Source organism: Argiope bruennichi, chromosome 10, assembly GCF_947563725.1.
Source record: "Argiope bruennichi chromosome 10, qqArgBrue1.1, whole genome shotgun sequence".
NCBI lineage: Eukaryota > Metazoa > Arthropoda > Arachnida > Araneae > Araneidae > Argiope > Argiope bruennichi.
In genome coordinates, this window is record NC_079160.1 from 109,490,653 (window position 1) to 109,507,463 (window position 16,811).

The window sequence follows — 16,811 nt, forward strand, 5'->3', positions numbered from 1 at the left end:
ATTATGAATCCTAATAAAAGTTTTTGTGGTGAAGCTTTATAAGCCATATAACAGCTTTGAGACATGAGTAACTGCTTTTGTCTAGCTGTCATGTTACTCGGCTACGAACCCAAACACTGCGAGTTCGATCCTCGCTACCACCAATCGTTACATTGGTGACCCAGATGTGATTTGAACACGACCGCCATTCGTTATGTTTTATTAATCAATATTGGAATACATTAAATGCATTATGATTTATCTCTTCAATACCACGAAGTTAAAAGCTTAACTCATCATAATTTTTCAAATACATTATTTTAATCCATAAATATAATTTTTTTTTTATTAAAAGTAGCATGAATTCGAATTAAAATTATTACTTATTTCTAATTATATTTTTAAAAATTTCTTTTATTTCATATTTTCATATATATTTTTGTTTCATAAATGCGAAATTGTAGTTTTGTAACATAAATAATAAATGGAATTCCATGTTGAGTTTTTGTATGTTACATCAAAGATTTTAAAAAAATAATTTAAAAAAGAAAAAGAAAATATTTTTGAAGCCTTATTAGCATGATATATGTTATACTAATGCTTAGACCTCATTAGTATAAACAATTTAATGATTACTTTATGATTTTTAATATTATTATAATATATTTTTATACAAATATTTATTATATATATTTAAACAAATATTTATTATAGATAGATTTGTTATATATGTCCGCGTTTCTCAACCTTTCAGTATTCGTGGCCCAGTTTTCAATCATAATTTCCATCCCCCCCCGCTTACAATAAAAAAGTTTACAACAGTAATGTATATTGAGTATTTTGTATTCTGTTTTTAAATTATTTCTTACTAATTGCGAAAAAAAGAGTAAAAGCTAGCCGACATTGGCGATAAATCACATCTGGCATTTTGCAGAGCGGCCAGTGAATAGATGAAGCGAAAGAAAGTGGGGAAAATTTAAATATTATATTTGAAATGAAAGCCAAATAGGGAAATAACGTTAAAAGAATATGAAAGTAGAAAAATTCTTTAATGAAAGTTAACCTAGACGGGGTGAGCTAAATTTAGAAACTGAGAATACATTTTTTCGAATAATAAAAAATAAAACAGAAGCCTAACTAAACAAAAGAGAAAAAAATAAGTAATGTTTGTAGAAGAGAATCCACACGACCGATTCCGTCTCGAGCATGCGCAGATGTTTTCTCGCAGGAAGAAGGGATTATGTTTGATAACGCAAGTTTCAATTCCATCCAATCTCATTCGAGTCGATCCTTCTATCGCTATCGAATATATCGTGAATGTGTGTGTTATATATGTTTTCATATTAATTGCAATTCATCATATCAAATATTTACTGATGCAGATTTATGCAAACTCATGGATAAATTTTTAAGCGGAAGTAAGCGAGCATTAGACGATAGTCAAGCATCAACAAGTATACAGACAATCGTGGTTTCGAAAATAGAATCAAGAAAATATTCAAAAGAATGCTTAAATTTTGGATTTACCAGTACTGAAGTGAATGAAGAAGAAAGGCCCCTGTGTATCATTTGCTCATAATGTTGGCCGTAGGCAGCATGAAACATAATAAACGACATTTGGAAACGCTTCATAGTGAGTACGTCAACAAACCCAGAGAATTCTTCGAATTAAAATTAAAATCATATAAAAAGCAAAAATCATTTTTAAAGAAATTTTGTCTATGAATAAAAAAGCTTTAATTATTTCTTACAAAATTTCATATAAAATAGCCAGATGTAAAAATCCTCACACCATTGGTGAAGATCTTATTTTGTCTGCAGCAATTGAGATTGTAGAAACTATGTTTGAAGATAATTTTTCAAAACAATTGCAGTCCGTACCTGTTTCAAATGATGCTGTTGCTCGTCGAATTGGTGATATAGCTGAAGATGTACAGTGTCAGCTTTTTTCGAAGTTGCGTGAAAAATTGTTTTCAATAGAGTTTCATGAATCAGAAGATAGTAATAAAGATGCTCATTTAATTGCTTATATTCAATTTTGTGATAATATGTCAGTAGTAGAAGAACAACTTTCTTGAAAACCAATAGAACTCAAAACAACGGCTCTCGCATTATTTGCTATTTTAAAGGATTTTATGAACTAGGCAAACATAGAATGGAAAAATTGCGTCGAAATATGTACCGATGGTACTAGTCCAATGTCCATAAGATTCCAAGGTATACAAGCACTTGCAAAACAAAAATCGCCTGAGTCCACACATTGCATAATCCACAGAGAAGCTGTGGCTTCGAAAGAAATGAGTCCTGGTTTGAATATTGTGTTAACTACAGTTGTAACCGTAGTAAATTATATAAAAAAGATACCCCCCTGAAATCGAGAATCTTTTCCTCACTTTGTAAAGACATGGGTTCAGTACATTCAGCTTTACTATTTTATTGCGAGGCAAGATGGTTATCACGTGGGGAATTTTTTCAACGTGTTTATGAATTAAGAGAAGAAATCGCCATTTTCCTAGAAGAAGAAAACAGACAGGAGGCCGAAAATTTTCGCGATAGTTTATTTGTGATGAAATTGAACAACTTGGTCGACATATTCGAGAAATTAAATAACTTGAATCTTCAACTCCAAGGAGCAAATACACGTATGTTGGATACGAGTGAAAAAGTTTATGCTTTTTGTATAAAATCGGAATTGTGAAGTAGAAATTTAAAACAAAAAAAAAACCTAACAATGTTTGCAAATGTGGGTGATTGTACTAAAACTTACAAGGCTGAAGAAGAACATGTAAAAGTTGTTTTTGGAGCCATTGAAAATCATTTAGCCATACTGGAAATAATTTTAAAAAAGTATTTTCATGCTGACGACAAACTGATAGCAAGTTACGAGTGGATTAGGGATCCATTTCATAAGACTCTCGAAGGACTCTCAATTGATGAGGAAGAAAAATTCATAGACTTCACGACAAGTGGCGAAACTAAAAGACAATTTAGTAATAAATCACTGTTTGAATTTTGAATATGTTGGATACGAGTGATAAAGTTAATGCTTTTTGTGCAAAATTGGAATTGTGGAGCAGAAATTTAAAGCAAAGAAATCTAACAATGTTTGCAAATGTGGATGATTGTACTAAAACTTACAAGGCTGATGAAGAACATGTAAAAGTTGTTTTGGTAACCATTGAAAATCATTTAGCCATGCAGGCAAAGAATTTTAAAAAGTATTTTCTTGCTGACGACAAACTGATAGCAAGTTACGAGTGAGTTAGGAATCCATTTCATGAGACTCCTGAAAGGCTCTCAATTGATGAAGGAAGAAAAATTCATAGACTTCACGACAAGTGGCGAAACTGGAAGACAATTTAGTAATAAGTCACTACAGTACACTCCCGCTTATCCGAGGAATTGGGTGGCGCGGCCTCCGCGGATAACAAAAATCGCGGATAATCCGAAAAAAGCTAAAAACGGGTATAGCAAAAGAGAAAACAGTCATTCCAACTTTGAAAAAACGTTTTATGTACAATAAAACGTAAAATAAACAGCAGGAAATGTTTAACTAACGCTTAATATTTTAGTATATCACTCAAAACTAACCTAAAATGCATTTTGTTAATGAAAACAGGAAAGTGCTTTGTACTTACGAGAGGCGTCAAGAATACACAGAAAAATTAATACATATGTACTGTTTTAATACTGTAAAGTATTATGTAATTACAAAAACATAACTGTAAAACTGCACCTTTTTGAAAAAATCAGTCAAAAAAAAAAAAAAAAACTTTGTGCGGCAGGCGCGGATAACCCGCCCGCGGATAATCGGGAGTCTACTGTATTTGAATTTTGGGCAGGAGTAGAGGATGATTTTAATTGCACTAAAAACAAGGGCATTTCGCATTCTATTACCATTTTCAACATCCTACCTTTGAGAAACTGGATTTTCTGCTGTGGCTACTTTGAAGACAAAATATAGATCTCGGCAGAACTGAGAGTGGTTATTTCTAATATTTAGCATTCCTTCGAAAAACTTTGCTCTGCAAGACAAGCCCAGGAAGTCACTAATAATTATTAAATTTGTTTTAATTTAGTATGTTGTGATTAAGTTTTGATTTAGTAAGTTGTTTTACTTTAATAAGTTATTAAATATGTCGAAATGCATTTTGTTTTCTATGTGCATATGTGCTTTTCTTTCAGTCAGTTAATCAATTTTTTTAAATAATAATTTCTCTTGGATATTCTCTCACCCCCTTCCTTTGGTGTGCTCGCGCCCCCCTAGGGGGGCGCGCCCCACAGGTTGAGAATCGCTGATATATGTCATTATCAAATCATAATTGAATTTTATCAGTTCGCTTTCTTTAACATAACAATATTAAAAGCTCAAAAGGTTTTACGTATGAAGTTTTGGATCTCGAGAACTTAGAAATTTAACAAGAACAAAGGGACAATAATAAAATCCACGTTCCAATAATAAAATTTACAAAAATAGTTTTTTGCTTCAATTTTGAATTTGAGAAATCAGAAAAGTAGTAAGAATAAAGGGCATCTAGTGAAAACTAAAAAAAACAACTTAAAAACAATTCTATGTCTGAAGTTGTCCAATTCAAGTAATCAGAAGTGTAGCAAAGACAAAAGGCATCCTTTAATTACTAATAAGCTTTTGTTGCCCTATTTTGGTTTTCTGCCTTACGCATAATAATTCGTTTTTACGAGACGAACAACTTTAGTGGCACTGCGAAGGCAAGAGGCATACTAAAGGATTTCTTTTCTGTCTGTCGGGATGAGTAGCTTAGCAAACTGCGCCGGTTGATTTTTTTCCGACTTTCCTTATTAATTATTTTTAAAATGTGAGGCCAAATCAATATCTCCTAAATGCAGATTCTGTATTTAAGGAGTGTTGCCCAAATGCTTTAAAGTTTTTTCCCTCAGGGTGTTCCTAAACTGATGCACAATACATCTATTCTCCATATCCCAGGGGAATGCCCTGCTCTCCTTAGACTTGAGCAACTATGCAGGAGGTGTGGTCTTTCCCTCAGGGAATTGTCAGCATTGGAGTTGTCCAACTCTGGTAACCTGGACATTAAAACTCTTCATCCTCATCGCTTGACTGCGTCGCTATGCACTGTGTGAAAATCTGTAAAATGTGTTTTTTGTTTACACTATGCATTCGGAACATTCAAATAATTACAACGAAGATTTCACTATTTATTTGAATTTATGACTGCGAAAATTTGGAATTAAACATCTCATATGTAACTTAGTTTTAATGATTTCCTTAGAAAATCATTCTTAAACTTCAAATTTTAATTGACGTATAATTTTGAATTATTTGGAGGTATTGCATTGCTCTGGTTATTTTAGCATGCACCTCTTTCATTTATAGTCACTTACCCGATGTTTGAAATTTAATTTTAAATGGAAAGTGATAAAACTTCGGCTAATACAATAAAATGTTTATTGAATCAATAAATTATCATAAAAAATACAGGAAAACAAAATAGACTCATTTAGGATTAATGTTTAGTGTGCATTTCAGAATGTATTTCATGGTATAATATAGTAATATAAATTTCTTTGTATCTCAATTAATATTTTTGTATCGATAACAATTTTTCTGATCCAATAGAAGCTTCAATGGACTTCAGTAAGAAAATAAAACTTCAAGTTAAAAGAATGCTAATAAATTTTTATACATTTTAAGATGGGAAAGATCATTAAACATATCTTGCTCCGAGATTTCTACTTACAAAAATACATTTATATTTCATTTCGTAGCTCTATCTAATAGACTACCCTGTGAAGTACTAACAAACACGCATATAATCAGAACACATTCTTTCTTCTATTAATAGAACATATAACCACATTTTTTTCGAACTTTCATGAAACTAAAGATTTCTAAATAAGAAAACAAACCTAAAGGAGACTTTCAGCTTTCTCGAATGGAAACGAAATTTGGTGCTTCTGTTAAGTAAGTCATATTTCTGACTCTCCGACCCACCACGAAGGCACACGGATTTAAGCCATAAAACTGAATGACCGGACCGCCGCAACAGCAACACTAGTGGGAACTGTGGTTGAGTCCTAAGGGCCACCACCGGCCACGGTACAACCCTCCCCGAAGGAAGTACGTCCCATCATCGATGGGAGGAGGCAGATCCCCCACCTATTTCTGTACCCTCCAGGGTGGCGAGATCCAACTACCATGCCAGAAGCATCTCATCCTTATTTCGAGGTGCCCCCGGGGGTTACTTCTGTTAACAGTAATTATTTTTTACACCCTCGTCAGTTTTCGCAATAAAAATTGGCATAAATAAAGTAACGCTGTATTTTCTTGGCGCCATAAGCGTCAATATTTTTCTTGTCAGTCAGTTATTATGCCACTGTGTTTAGTGCTTTGTTGTAGAGACAAAGAAATCGAATATGCAGTTTAGGCATACAACCGAAAGCGGATGTCTTCTTTTCTTACAACTGAAACCAAAACTTCAAACACATGAAATGTTTTAACGAAAAGATTAAACACTAAGTTTCATTTATTTAACTTTTTGTGCTTTAATTCTGTGTTCACCCTCACTAATTTGTCTGTTATTGAATTCTGTAAAAAACATGATACGGAATAACTCTAAAAATAAAATCATTAGATAAAATTTAATCTTTAGAGTGTTTGAATTCTAGTTTTATCGTATTCACATCCGCATAGGCGACCAAACTGACTCCAATGACAAATACTTCGTTCAAAATTTAATACAAAACCTACAATTATTCCAAATTTCAACTCTTTAGCTCCTTTTTTTTTTTTGAGTAATAATGTTATTTAGGAGACATAAAATTTTATTCCATTTATTCGTATTAAATAGGAAGGGACCTAATAGAATATGCGAAAGTTTGAGTAAATGGAAAAAATAACTCAGCAATTAAGCAATAAATAAATAAACATCAGAAATAGAAACAAAACTTAACTTCATAAAATAAAATCTAGCAAACATTTGGAAATTGTAAAAAAAATAATAAAAAAAATAACATATGGTGTTTCAACTATGAATTTTTTTAACTGAAAGCATATTCTGAAATGCTATTTTTCAAGTAAGTAACATGCCGATTTGGTGAATCAGGGAGTCGTAAATTATTGAAAACGAAAAAGTAGTTTAGAACCCTTATGTGCAAAAATATTAAAACTTTAAGAAAAATAAAGGCTTGAAAATACAAGGAATTTTATACTCCTTAATTTGATATAAGTCTGTAGTGTGAAAACTGAGGAGGTTTTAAGATATTAAAAAAAACTAAAATGTTTGCCAGAAAATATTGCTGCAACATCGGTACCGATGTTTACAGAGAGTACTGCCAAATTCGAAAGGAAAATTTAGAGAAGTGATAGTAGGCTTTAAGGAGATGAAAAATTATCATAAAATATAGGGTCGCAGGAGACGTTTATTCTGTGAAAATCGCAAAAACAGACATCGAAGAGACAATTAGCATGGCGGAGAGAATGGCCCTGTGAAAGAGAGGATTTGGAACAAGGTAGTCGAGGAGAAGCTTTCTCGTGTGCAAATATTCCATGCGTTCGAGGAATATAAAAGCAGCTAGAATTGCTGAATTAATAGTTAGAGGAAAATAAAAAATTGATAGTTGATAAGTTTCATTCGCAAACAACATGTCAGATTTCACGAATGACGAATATGCGGATGTGCATTTGATTTACGGCCGTGCGGATGGTAATGAACGCCTAGCACAAAGAATATACCAAGTGCAATATCCAAATAGGCGTTGCCCACACCACAACACCTTCGCAAATATTGATCGACGGTTGTGGGAGACAGGATCGTTCAAAATAACGAGGCCAAATGCAGGGCAAGAACGCAGTGTGCACACACACCTGAAACAGAAAACCGAGTTTTGCAGCGCTTTGCTGATACCCCATCGACAAACATGCGATCAGTTGCAGCTGAATTGGGTATTCGGCACGAAATGTTGTGGAAAGTCATGCGTGCTGAAAATATGTACTCCTTCCACTTACAGAAAGTCCAGCTCCAATGCGATGACGATTTCCGACGTCAGATAGAGTTCGCACGCTGGATGCTTGGTGCCACACAGGAAGATGCACTCTTTCCTGCAAAAAATTTTTTCCTCAGATGAAGCCTGCTTTACTAGAGAAGGCGTCTTAAATGCACATATTTGGTCATCCGGAAATCCCCATGTCATTATCTCGTCGAACGTGCAACACAAATTTAGTATTAACATCTGGGCAGGAATTCTCGGAGATCATCTGTTGGTACCGTATCATCTGCCCGAACGCCTCAGTGGCGCAAAGCCTTGTTTTCTTGCAGTACGTCTTTCTGGATTTACTGCAAAGAATGCACACCAGAACTTGTGGTTAATGCATGATGGTGCACCAGCGCATTTTTCGAATTCTGTGCGTAACTATCTAGATGATGCATATCCTGGTATGCATGGATTGGACGCGGCTGATCTGTTGATAAGCCTCCACGTTCCTTGGACCGCAATCCCTTGGATTTCTTCTTCTGGGGGACACATGAAATCTTTTGTTTATCGGATACTTTTGGATACAGTGGAAGATCTCTTAGCACGAATCATCGTCGCTACTGGAGAAATCGCAAGCACACATGGTATGTTTGAGCGCGTCCGGCGGTCCTTTAAATGTCGATGTCCGTTGGGAATGCCTTCGCGACCTCAACATTGAGCAATTTTTATAAAAGTTTCTCATCTTCTTCTTTCCTATGTGTAAAATGTCTGTGCTATAAATGTATGCTGTATCTGTATTTCACTAAAAAAATTTCACCCTCGTTTGCGACTTTATATTTCTTTGGAAATTCTTATCGGCTTGATGCCTACTGTCACTCCTCAGAATTTTTCGGTAGAATTTTCTACTACCTTCTGTAAACATCGGTACCGATGTTGCAGCGATGTTTCCTGGCAAACATTTTAGTTTTTCTTGAATATCTTAGAACCTCCTCAGTTTCCACACTACAGACTTATGTCAAATTAAAGAGTATAAAATTCCCTATATTTTCAAGCTTTTTTTTTAAGTTCTAATATCTTTGCAGATAAGGGTTCTAAACTACTTTTTCATTTTCAATAATTTACGACCCCCTGGTTCATCAAATCAGCATGTTACTTACATGAAAAATTGACTTTAAGAATGTGCTTTTACTTATAAAAAATTCATAGTTGAAACACTATTTGTTATTTTTTTATTAATTTTTTACAGTTTCCAATAGTTCTCCGACTTCCTATATTTTTGCGATTTTAACCTCTAAACGTCGTTTGGGATTTCATGTTGTATGGTGATTGAATTTGTCAGTCGAATTCGACAACATCCTGCATATATGCGCAAAAAAGCTTAAGGACCCACATAGCTCTAGATTCGCAATATTAAGCATTGGCATTCTTAAAAAATGTAGAAAAAATAATTTTTATGGGAAATAGGAAATGGAGATTTCAAAAAAAAAATTATCATAATCTGATGGTTGATTTTTATTTATTTTTTTACTGCAATTAAAGAATTGAAAACTTTCAGGAAATGTCCCAAATTATGCCAATCGTCCTGTCAAATCATAAATTAACTGTTATTTTCTGCAATTTTTTTCCCCTGCCTATAGAAAATACCTGTATTGATATTGTAAAAAGGAATAAATAAAAAAAAGATTTTTATAACTTTTAGCTTAATTAAAACTTAAAATTAAATAACTTGTAAACTTAAAGTTAACTTAACTTGTAAATTTTAAATTTTAGAATAAATAGTAAAAATTGAATGCACACGTAAATCACAAAATTAATAGTACGACTGAATAATTTCGTGCATTCTTCAGCAATAGCGGTAAAAATGCCAAATAAGAAAACTGTTAATATGTTTTTTGAACCCTTAAGGTGGGTTCACACTCAACCAGTTGTATTATTTCCAGTATTCGTACCAGTAAATTTACACATACGTACAAGGAGGATTGCTCATGTGCTGAATTAGCAATTGCATTTTCTCTACTAGAAAAGTGCTACTATACAGTTTCTGCGCATGCGTGTTTTATTGGATGAATTCCGTTGGCTGAATTAAAACCCTGTTTTACAACCACGAGGTCCAACTACTCCATTTTCACCACTTTCATAAAAGAACGGATACGTTTTACTAGATTACTGGATGCGCAGAAATAAGCACTGCACCTCATTTATTTTCAAATCGGCGCTTACATACAATAGAAGTGATATCTTCACAGAAGTACTGTTTTCAGGTTTGACTGTTGTTTGAGTTTTTGTTAAATGTAAGGATTTGTCATTTTCTTGTGACATTATTTCAAAATTTACATAAACCTACTTGAAGAATGTAAGTGCTACACTTTTTGATGATTTCTTATGCTACTGAAGAAATTGTTTTTAATGTTTTAATGCAAACTGTGGTTTTATTTAATAAGTTAAATTATTTTCCGCATTTTATTTTGTGTATGAAAAATACATGCCTTCAATCCTTTGTGGCGCAGTGTTCCATCACATGAAACATTTAATTTTTTTCGCTTCTAAAATAGTTAAATTAAACTATAAAGGGATTAAATAGGTTTCAAATTAACTTTTAATCTTCATTTTTAATAATAGATGACAATTTAAATCAAGCTAATCCATAATTTTCAACTATAAAGCGTTTTGTAAAATCTTTTTTTTTTATTTCAAGGAATTTTGGAATTTTTTTTCAAGTAAAAAATAATTTTTGGGAAAGTAATGCCAATGTTATTTTTTTTGTTGTATCTAAAACTATTTGTTCTGTATATTTTTAAAATTTTTATTGACAAGGCATACGCATAAATATTGGATAAAATTAGGCGTTCCATCAGCTGGAGCATTGCGCAGATAGTATTCTCTGCAGGACACTACCCCGGAAAGAGAACACCAGCATCTTCATTTCCTGTTCCCTCCTTTTTTCGTGGAAAATGAACTCATTTCAAAGGATATTATTAGGGAGAGTTAGAATTCTTGGAAATGACCTACGCTTACTCTGGGTCTGAAGTTTTATGTTTTACTTTTTTTTTATCAGTAACTTTGGTCTTTACTTAGAGTTGTATGGAGTTTGTGTTCCTTATTTTAAATTTCTCTAACTTTCGTTTTATATAATAGTGTAAATATTTTAATTTTGTATATATATATATATATATATATATATATTGTACCAAATGTTTTACTTTAAACACAATTGAAAATATTTTATTGTAAATAAATTGTATTAAAAATGGCCTACGCCTTTCCGAAACACCAAAAATTCTTCAAAATTGTCCTCCAATAGTGAATCTGAACATACCTCTTTGTGGTGTACCTTCGTTCATGTTAAATCTACTACACAGGTATAAAATAGTCTTGTTTTAATTCAAATGCAAGAGATTTTACTTATTTTGGCGCTTCGCTACAATGTTCGTTTAGTTTCATTTTTCATAGCTCTAGCAACGCAGTGCTCCAGCTGATGGAAAGCCACAAAAATCAAAACGATAAATACAATCCACGAAACTTATTTTGTGTTTAAACAATATTTGATTTTAATTTGAATATGTTCGAGTATATGATTATAATAAATATGGAAAAAGGAAAATATTAAATAACCTTGAAAGTACCAAAAAAATACTCTCGAGGAATTGAGACACACCAAAGTTATGGGGCCTCGAAATAGTTGCCCACTTTGCCAGTTTGACAACCTCGCTATTACCTCACTCACTGAACCGAAATTAGATAGCGTACTTATATGAACTGCACCCCCTCAACTCAAAGAGCATTTGATCAGTCAGTTAAGAACAATGATTTTGGGTCTGAATGTATATAACGCGACACCAAGAAAAATTATCTAAAATAACCTTGAAGCGGACCGAACTGACCTTGGCCGAATAGGGTTCGTAAAACTCGATCCGAAGGAAGTAAATTGGAAAATTTCTTCATATCACAAATTTCGCCAATCGTTGTTAATGAGTTTCTGCTTTTTTTTTTCTTTGTCTTTGTTTTTAAAATTTTTTCCCCACCTTTTACGCTATTTTTACCCTTAGAAATTGAATTTGTATTTGAGGAAATTTGGTTCTTGGCATACTGAAAATCTAAATCTCAATGTACCTTATATTAAATTTGCACTGTTACAGAAATGCGCATTAAAGTTGACATCTTTTAATAGGATAATAATTATAAAATTTACGTCTGCTGTCGCTAAAGTCCTGCATACATGGTTCAAAAATCGTTCAAACGCTGTTCAAAGCCGACGATTAGCCCTAAATCTACCAAATTTGGTGCATAGTTTCTTCTGGGGTAAAGAGTTTTCGCTAGATCAATGCTTGATAATATTTTTACTATTATTTAATTATTTCAGATTTTAATTAAGTTTTAAACTAAATATTAATGCAACCTTAAGCATCTTTCCTCAATAACTGTGGATAACATTATTTAAAAAGTTGATTTTAATTATTTTAAAAAATTGAAAACAATGAGAATTGCATTGGAAATAATTTTCCTTCCACAAAATTTTCTCTCTAATTTTAATAACATTTTAGAAATTTTTTTAATATAGTTTATATTACTATTATTCAATATTTAAATTAGTGCATTTCAGCAAAAATATTTATAAATGAATGGGTTTTTTTTGTTGCTATTATTAAATCTAAATTGAAAAAAAAAATGAAATCGAATCTAAAGCTTTAGACAGAAAATTTTGGACTAAAGGTTTTAATTTCTTTTCATTTTTTAAAAAATAATGAAAAACATCTGTTTGATGGAACTTTAGAAAAAGCAGCTCATTCCTTCCACTAACAAAACTACACAGATTGCATTTTGTAATAAAAATGCAAACAAACAGAAAAATTAGATAATTTTTATTTAAAAAAGGCACCATTTAAGAGATTAAATACTTAAATTATGAATAACTATGAAATTTGAAAAACTACTTAATTCAACAAAAGGAAAATAAAAAAATCCTGTGTAATTCCTTTAAAATTATATTGTGTTATATGTATTTCAAATATTAAAATGTTATAATAAAAATGTCCACATTTCGAATGGGATTAACAGATGATCAAAAGTAACTGATGTCAAAAAACTAAAATTAAAAAAAGTTTTTGTTAATTATTTAATATAGTTGCCTGTTATGACCAGCTCATTTGCGATAAATATTGGCTTCAATATACTTCAAATCTCTTATATGTAACTTGATATTTATAGTTAAACCTGAAAAGTATTTAAATTGAATTGTTTTGTTCCATTCTTTAAAATAAATTGTTATTTTAACATAATTTATATGTTTATAAGAATTTATTTTAACAAACAATTATCAGTTTAACTTAGACTATGTGATTTTAGAGCCTTACATTTGTTCTGTTTATGGTTTGCATGAAAAGTCACTGCAATCAAGTCAAATAGTAACAAATTTAAACCTGCAAACGTGACTGTAACAAAATTCGTTAAAATATTAAAATGAGATTTTTTCATTTATTTATTTATTTGGATTACAATGTTTTACACATGGTAAAGTAAAAAGAAATTATTCTAAAAAATTAAGTTCTGTTATATCTAATGAAAAATGAAGGCACACATAAAATCAAAAAATTAGTAATGAGACTGAAAATTTTACATTTCTCTCGAGTACCTAATAGTCAGTAACAGCAATAAAAGCGCCAAATAGGGAACCCGCCAAAGTTCTACCGGAATCAAACAATAGTGTCGCTTACAAGCACGTGGGCCAAGTACTCCATTTTCGCCACTTTCACAAAAGAAGGGATTCGTTTCATTGTAGTATTGAGTGCACTGGAAGAACTGCACCTCATTTATTTTAAAGTCCGTGCATTCATTTATTTTAAAGTACCATAGAAGAAAAACCTGTGCAAAAATACTGATTCAGGTTTGATTGTTGTTGGTATTTTTGTTAGTTTCTATAGGTAGTTATTTTCTTACGGCATTATTTCAATATTTACGTACACATACGTGAAGAATGTAAGTACTATACTTTCTAATGACTTCTTAATACTTATACCAAACTCTAGAAGAAATTGGGTTTATTTAGTGTTAATAATCTGCAAAGTGAAATTTTATTTAATATATTGAATTATTTTCTGTTTTTTTGTATCAGAAACAAATGCCTTTAAAACCTGAAAATATTTCTGGAATGTGGCATTGTGCATTTTGATTAGAATGTGAATTTAATCAAAATAATCAAAAAAAATATTAACGTTTTTTTTTTAGCAAATGACCAAATATTTCTTTGAAATTTAAACTTTTTATAAAATCTAAAATTAATTTTTGTATTTTGATTGAAATCTTGCACTAGTGAAATTCTTTTTTGTGTATGAAAAAAACATGCCTTTAAAAATGTATGCGTCTTTAAAAGACCAAACGATTTAAAATACTAAACAATTTAAAGACCAAACGATTTTCATTTAATTTTATCAATTATGAAAATAGATTTGCTTCTTTCTTCACTTATATTGTGAGTATTAAAATTTTTCTAAACTTATCCGAGAAATTATGAGTAATATTATCATATACCATTTATATTTTAACAGTAGACTTATAAATTAATTTTTTTAAATCTTTTAAAAGTAATCATAGGAAGTGATGCAAAACAATTAAGGGATAAAATTCAGTGTCTAAACACATATTTTCATTAGTGCATAAAAATAGCAATAGTGCATTTAAAGTATTTTTAATTTTTTAGTTTATAGCTTACAATTCATTTTTTAAAACTTCACTGAATATTATTATCAAACTTTTCCAAATTCTCTACTATATGAAGCTACAGTTAGAAATAAAAATTTAATTCAATTAATTTTCTGACAGTTTAATTAAGTTTTGAAAATAATAACATAGCATACTATCATCCAGAATACACAAGTATATATTATATACTATCACATACCGTGAATATAGAATTTTCGATTCTAGAACATTATGAAAGTGGTATAAAATAAAAAACAAAACTTCCTGTTTAGAAGTATGAAACGTTATTTCCTTATAGGGCAGAAATTTCAATGAAAATTCTCATTATATATACATCCAAAAATTAAATTTTTATTGCAATTCATTATCTATTTTTGGCTTTATTTGTAAAAGGAATAACAATCAAATATTAGATAGGAATTTATATGACATTACACATTCAATAAATACAATTTTACATTCCAAAAAAATTCTGTTAAATAATTCACAATCAAGTATAACTTAAAATAGTTCAGATTTTATAGGGTTTTTTTTTTAGTAAATTTCTTGTTATTTTATTTTGTCGGAACGTTTTCCGTTTACTAACCATTTGATCATATACATTACAATTTTAATGCGGTAATCATTTTGTATTCATTTGTTCATTCATCTTTCTACCTTCAGTCGTTTGCAAAATATTAATTTTTAAATTTCTTCCAAATTCCTAAATCATATTTCTTCTGTTATTTATCAAAAGCATTAGTTAGGCTTAAGGATGCTGCAAAACAAGAAACAAAAAAATTGCAATTAAAAATTGAAGTTTTACAAAATTTAATAACAACATCAACAACAAATATTGCATCAAAAGATATTTCTTTTTTTTCTTTTGTCTCATTTAAATAAATTAAAACCATATCTTATCATCTGCAATATTTTAGAATAAAATAATTAAATGCTAAAAGTGTGGATACTTAAAAAATTTCATATAATTACACTGTTGCAATCAATTTTTTCTAAAAATGAAATATAATTTTTAGGATAAAGGAAATGATGAAGATAACGATTAAAATATTAGTTCTGTATGCTTTTCTTCAAATTATGTGTTCTGATGCTAAGCCAGCATCTTTAAATCTATCGGTAAGTAATAGATAATTCAACGTTGAAAAAATTTAAATATACAAATATTTCATCCATTATCTAAAATAGATTTTGATTGGCGAATTTTATTAGTTCCAAAGAAATGTTTGATTTTTAGATGATGGAATTGATTTTTGTTCATTGTCAGTTTAATGCATTAGACTGATATCGTAAGAGGTGAAAGATCATGGTATTACAGCACAGCATAAATTCCTGTTCACACAAAGACAATCAATCACTTATGGCTCCAAGAGCGAAATTCTTTACCAATCGGCAATTTGTAGTCAAAGATTCACAACGCACAGAATTTTGAGATACTGAGAGCGTGGATTATTCAACAATGCACAGTTGTTTCGCTTTTTACAAATACTTCTGTGTCGCTTTCTGATTATTCTGGTCGCTGAGTCACATGAACTCGGCTTAGTTCCAGCAATTACCTCTTTGCAAACAGGATTAAGCACAATATGTAGTTAGATTTTAAATATTTTGCATGATTATTTTCGCCATGCACTGTGTCTGCACCCATTTGTGTTTCTAACTTTTAATAATAACTACAGGAATACATTTTTTTGTAAATATTGCGGATATCATTACAATGAAGCATCCTAGTGATCTGTTTATATATCTTATTTAAACTCTATATTTTCCTTTTTTTTTCCTCCATGACAAACAATAGACACCATGAGAAGCTGTTGCAGCTTCGTTCCTTTTTATTTTCTTGTGATTAGAGAGAAAGATATGATATGGCAGCAGAAACCTCATGTGCTTGCAACCGTTTAAGTCGGAAATCCAAGTCAAAGCTTTCGACATCAAAAACTGAATTACGATTGACCTGGTATGGCGGGGCATGATAATATTCAACTTCCCTAAATTCGATCTCTTTACATCATCTGGAACAGAGCATGTTGTCTAGAAATAGACAGAATTGGTCGTTCTTAGACGGGTATTATGCTGTCTATCAATCTGCTTATATTCTAGAGATTGTAATAGCCAATCTCTTTAGGACTAGCCAGCTTGGACATAGACTTTACGCTAAGAATGTTAAACGTATT